The sequence below is a fragment of the Apis laboriosa genome, unplaced genomic scaffold (assembly GCF_014066325.1).
Source record: "Apis laboriosa isolate Shangri-la unplaced genomic scaffold, ASM1406632v1 scaffold34_cov151, whole genome shotgun sequence".
NCBI lineage: Eukaryota > Metazoa > Arthropoda > Insecta > Hymenoptera > Apidae > Apis > Apis laboriosa.
The window spans coordinates 5,861,206-5,867,795 of NW_025222928.1; positions in this window are offsets into that span (position 1 = coordinate 5,861,206).

Sequence of the window (6,590 nt, forward strand, 5' to 3'; positions counted from 1 at the left end):
GGGGAAGGAAGGAAGGAAGGTGCAGCCAACCAGCCCCTTGGCCCGCCAGTCAGTGCCGTACCAAGGGTAGCCGCGTGCCCGCGTGAATTATTTTTCCACTTCTCCAACACCCTTTCCGTTTCCACGATTGATCTCTACATTTTCTACTGTTCCAGTGTTCTCGCCTACCTTTCCCCCCTCCCTCTTACGTGTTGCTCCAATCATCCGTATATTAATATCTTAACTAATGGAAAATTCAAATGTTAATCTTCTTTTTTCAAGATCTTCCATTCTAAGAGGATTCTTAAATTCTATCTTCAATTCCAAACTTTCCCTTCACCTCTGACAGAAAAATCTTTGAAAGAAAAAGAAGGAGAGGAAAAAATTCTTTATCTTTATCCAAAATACCGGCGAGTTACGAATTAAAAAAAAAAAAAAAAAAAAAAAANAATCCATATTAAAATTTTGTCGATGTTAAAATCGTTCAAAAAGAAAAAGGAAAAGAAAGAACAGATTCACCGTGCAAACAGACTCCCCCCTTCTCCCCCAAAAGAAACAATCTTCGCGTTAGGACAAGGAAGGGGAGGGGAGGAGAGAATGGAAGAAACGAGGAGCTAAACGATGCTTGCCCACCCCGGCCAACGGAGAGTCGATGCCGAATCAATTCGCGTAATAGTCTCTGGGGTGGTGGGGAAGAGCGCAGGGGTTAAATCGACTGCAACTGCCTTCCTCGTCCCTTTCCCCTTTCCCAGCGAGAGGAAAAGAGAGAGAGACGCGGATATCCAGCTCGGATACGGGCCATTACCGCACCTGTCCCTCAAGTTTCTCTCGAGAGAAGATAGAGAGAGAGAGAGAGAGAGAGAGAGAGAGAGAGAGAGAGGAGATGGACTCTATCGTGCCTCTAATGAAGAGAAGCAATCACTTAAGCCGGCCGTTAGACCGATTGGACGCGTGGGAAACGCGTTTTATCCACGCTTTTATAAGCCAGAAACGTTTACGGTCGTTTTACTGCCCTCGAATGGGACACCGCCATCCAATGGGACGCTCGTGATCGCCTCTCGCGATCTTTACGAGCGAATTTTCTTTCCCCTCGAACGGGAAATTTGAATCGATGGAACGATGCCGTTCAACGATCATTTATTGCGAATGAATCTTAAGTTAAGTTTCTTTCTTTTTTTTTTTTTTGATTCTTCGAATTTTTCGAAAAAAATCGAAATTCGCGGTATTTATCTTTTTCCGATTGAGAGACGGAAATGTGTTGGTAAGAAGAGTGTCTGTCGATCTTGAAGAGGGTGAGTCGAGAGTGATTTATAAGAGGGTCAAGGTTTCTGGAATGGCACTTGTTCATTCCAAGATCAATTTATCGTTCGTTAAATGATATATGTGATATTCGTTGTGTCATTTAATTATTTCTTTTTTTTTTTATTGCGAACGATCAATTGATTTTGGAAATAACACGTTGTAATTCTTGAAATGTTGTCGAAAAACTGAAATATAATAATCTTTTTTTTTTTTTTTTTTTTTTTTTTTTTACATACATTTATTTGAAAAAAGACAGTTCAAACTTATTATATTTACGAATAAAAGAGTATCTTCGCAAATAAAACACTGATAAAAAAGAAGCTTGACGATTTTTTAAAACCAAACGGATAAAAGAAACATTTTTCCTTAAAAAAAAAAGAAAAAAAAAAAAAAAANTACATTCAATATCTTTTATTCAAACGAGCTATGCTATATGCTTATTTCTTTGAAATAAATAAAATAAATAAAAAAACGTAACAGGGGAATGTCAAGTTTTACGCTATCTAATAAATATCACTCGTAAATTAAAATGAAAAAAAGTAAATGACACAATAATCTAACGGATCTAAAAGATGGAACAGCACGCGATACGAGAAATATTTACAAGCGAAAAGGGGGAGGGAGGGAGAAAAGAGAGAGAGAGAGAGAGAGAGAGAGAGAGAGAGAGAGAGAGAGAGAGAGAGAATAATAATTAAGAAAGATTACATTCGATAGAAAAATCTGGACAGTGAAGGGACACTCGTATAGGTTGTCTTTTATGCTATTATTCCTCAAGATTTATTTCCAATGGCATGGTCACGTAGCACACAGAGAGCCAAGAGAAAATAATCGAGAGACGGATCGATTTTGTGCGCGTGCATATGTCGAGGTACAATATTACTCGTGTATCGACGAAGAGGAGAGCAATGGAGGTCTCTGACTGGATCAGAATATTACTCCTCTCGAGCGAAGGATCGATGGATGCTTTCTCCACACAGTGGGGATAATCGTAAAACGCAACGATACACTTCTTCGATCACAAAGAATTTCTTCGATCTCTTAACGCTAGAAGAACGAAAAGAAAAGTGACAAATGTTCTCTTGGCGCGCCATGATTATTTCTTCTCGTAATAATATTGTTTCGTAAACGCGAAACACACGCGTAGAGAAAATGAAAAATAGAAATTATTCGCATCTATTTGATCGATATCTTCCTAAGCGGTCTTTGCGTGCTCACGTGACGCTTTTTTTTTTCTCTATGGCTTCTCTTTTGTTCCATTTCTTTTTTTTTTTTTGTTATTTGTTTGGTTTTCGCTTCGTTTTATTTATTTATTTATTATTTTTTTTTAATATTCTTCCTCTTTGTTCTTCTTTATTTACTTGTTTTTGTCTTTTTTTTCTTTTTTTTTCTTTTTTGCTTCGTATTACAATAAAAAGCCGACTTTCTTTTTTTCTTTTTTTTTTCTTTTTGATTCTGGGCCCCGAGGATCGCAATTCCTACCGATAAAAAGTCGAACGATGAATCCTTCCGTTCGTTGATTACAACAACAATAATAATAATAATAATCGTAATAATAGTAATAAAGTGTCAAACACGATATAGCATTTAAAATAAGATTTTCACCGATCACAATGAGACGATTGCCAGAAGCTTATCATATCGATATTACAATACTGAATAAAAAGTCAAGAGTGGCGTGTTTCAAAGTTTTCTCTCGGCTTTTTTCATCACTTTCACCTCGTTTCCTCTCACTCGTTTTATTTTACTTTATTTATTTATTTATTTATTTATTTATTTTTTTTGGTTGTCTTTTTCCCTTTTCTTGAATTCTTGTTCGTACTTTCGCCGTCGCGATGATTATTCTCTTTCTCTATTCGTTCAGTTCGTTGTGCGAGATTTGGAAATTCGCACCATCGGGTCGAGGAGAACGAACGAGTTGAAAAGTTTCGTTTTCCACGTTTTCAACGTACAAAAATTTCGCAAACAAGCATTCGTCAGCACCTTTCGTTGCACCTTGACAAGCATCGTGTTCATGTGTATGCATATTAACGTGTCAAGAAAGAAGAAAAATTACGAAGAGCAGTCTCTCTCTATATTCAATATTTATAAGAAAATTTCATGCGAAGAAAACTCATTTTTTTTTTTTTTTTTTTTTTGCGATCTCTAATCTCGAGTTTTCTTTATCTATCAGATGTGTTAATATGTATACATACACATATATATATATATATATACCTATATGTATATATATATGCATGTATTATGTATACTTAAGTACTAGGCAGTCAAGGTATGCAACAATAAAAAGAACACCGTTTTACGATATTTTTTTTCTTTCTCTATACCGAGTGTGAACACTGGACAGAGGAATTCGCTGGCGCTTGCGAGACGCGAGAGAACAGAGAACTCGATTATCACGAGGATGGTTTTTCTTGTTGTTGCTGTTTTTTTTTTGTTTTTGTTTTTGTTTCGTCAATGGAAAGAAAAGAGTTTTCGTGCCGCAAGGATAGGATAATCAGGTACTAGGAACAGCCCCACGAAGTTCCGATCCTTTAGGCGAAAGAAAAAGATTCTTTACCTTATCTCCTCTTTTTCTCTTCTTTGTTCACGCGATCCAATCGAGAAGGATTTGACAACCTACAGAGACATTTCTCATCATTATTAAACTATAAGATGTTTATCATGCCATATGCCTTTTTTGCCTATTATCCTTACATTAGATTATTATACAATATTTAAATCGTTTAACACGTTTAGGATCATCGGATGATTCAACAATTTAATCCAAGCGTTTATTAAATATACGTGTATCTTTCTTTCTTTTTTTTTTTTTATAAAAGACGATACAAAAAAATGCGATAATCCACAATCTTCTAATTTTGTTTAATCGTCCATACACGAGTAATGGATAAATAATTGGTGGATATCACATCGATCACATGACTCAACAATAAACAAGCCATCCTGAACGTGTTAACAAACGAGAAATTGACAAATGAAAAAATTAAATACTTATACGACACACGTTTCTATACTTCTCGATTGGAATGGGAAAATTTATATATTATATATGTACACACTACACACAACATACGTGCGTACACAGATACACACACAACGCACAAACACACACGCACGCATACATATATATTATATATATATATATATATATAAAGATATTATATAGGATCACGTCTACGTTTTCTATAATTTAAAATGACATTTGATACGGCCATGATTGATCACGTTATAAGAAATTAAATTAATCAATCGTGGACTATCCTCTACGATATCATAACATATTAAAACGTAATCCAGAATTAAAAAAATGTTGTAATTTTTAGAGAACGATAATAGATACGATAAAAGGCTATCATGGATTAAAAATGGCAAAGCTACTATTAATTATTATATAGTAAGTGAATACATGCGTTTTTTTAAAAATGTCCTAAAGGATGGGAACTCCCTCCGAACACTGCCCGCACGAAACATTACGATTAAATATAATACACATCGTATAATAATTACAATAATATAGTATTAATTAAGAAATATTACGTTAATAGTTATTTAACCACGTGTAATGGCTCAGTCTATTACGCTAGTCTCATGCAACAACAACAATAAAGATACAACAATATATTTACTTATGTTTGTCTCATTTAATTATACTTTACTTATTCATTTTCACTTCTTTCTTCTATGTTTATTTATTCGCTTTCGCAATCATTCTCTGGATTTTTTTTCACGCATTCTTCTACTCTTTCTCTCTCTCTCCCTCTCTTTCTCTCTCTCTCTTTGCAAATAGAAAAAACTTGGAAATTTGTCAAATATCAATCAACTTCTCTTCTTCTTTCTCTCTCTCTCTCTCTCTTTTATAATTAATTTATTTTAATATAATATTATGTATAAATAGACGATTCTATTTCTTTTTTGTTCACGACACTACTTATTTTCCATTCATTGTCGTACTTCATTATAAATTTTCTCCATGTCCTTATATTGAGTGAAAGTTCCGAGCAATAATAATAAATAATTTGCGAGCCACGTGAAATCTCGACGGAAGTCGTTCACAAAATATTTCTTTTACTCGACAAATTATACATAGTACCATATATTTACAATGATACACAAGATGCTACGACAATATGTATCAAATATTCTTTTATCGAAAATTCCATTTAATTGTTAAGTATAAAATTGAATAGGGAAACCTGAGAGAGAGATATCTATTATAAATATATTTCATGTAAATGTCCATTCAAATGTGTGTTTGTTTGTGTATCACTGAAAAACATTCTCTAGCTTAGGAACTATTTAAAAAATATATATGTATATATAAATATATATCTCGTGCTTTTGTGTGTATGTTTGCATCAAATCGAATATATTATTTAAACACTAGTCAATTCAGCGACAGAGATAGTGTGACAAAGTGAAGAAATGATCTTAGCAATGATGTTTGTTTCATATGTATTATTTACAATACAATGTTGAATATAATAAAAACAGGTAATAGTAATAAGACTGCTAATAATAATAATTATAATATTAATAATAAGAATAATAATGATAATGAATATATACTTTTTCAAATATTTCTGTGAAATCTAGATAGAGAAAATTTGTAGACTCAAGTCGAGAAATTGCACGTGGCTCGATTTTTTTTTTCTTTATACTTTTGTTTACTTCCAAGCCCTTAAGTAATTATAAAAAATAGTAATATCACAAAAATGGCGCAGGCAGAGCAAGGAAAGGACCAAAACTGGGATAAAGAGTAATGGCAATATGATAATTGCCAATTGACAAACATGGATCGAGTCAAAGGAGCGGCCACGAATATATATATATATATATATGTATATATATGTTAAATTTTTCTGTTCTCTACGCAAAACACGGTTCTTTTTTCCTTTCTCATAATTTTTTTTTTTTTTTTTTTTTTTTTTTTTTTTTTTTTTTTTTTTTTTTTTTTTTTTTTTACTTTTATGCTTTTCCATTCAGAACGACGAAAACAGACTGTATGTTTCATTTCTCGTGATCACGTGATACTTTTTCCTCGTTTTTCCCGTCGAAGTAGAAATAGAACAGTAAAATAATATATTTCTTTCTCGTTTAATCTATGGTGACGATAAAAAAATATTCTCACTGTCAGATTGTACTTGTCACACGCGTTGCTGTGACTACATGATGGCATCTGTATACTTTTTGATCGAGCGGATGGAAATCGTTCGGCTTGAAACATGTCTCAAATTGGCCGAAAAAATCGTCTCGCTTATTACGATTGTGCAACAGATTCAACGCGTTTCTTTTTTTTTTTTTTTTTTTTT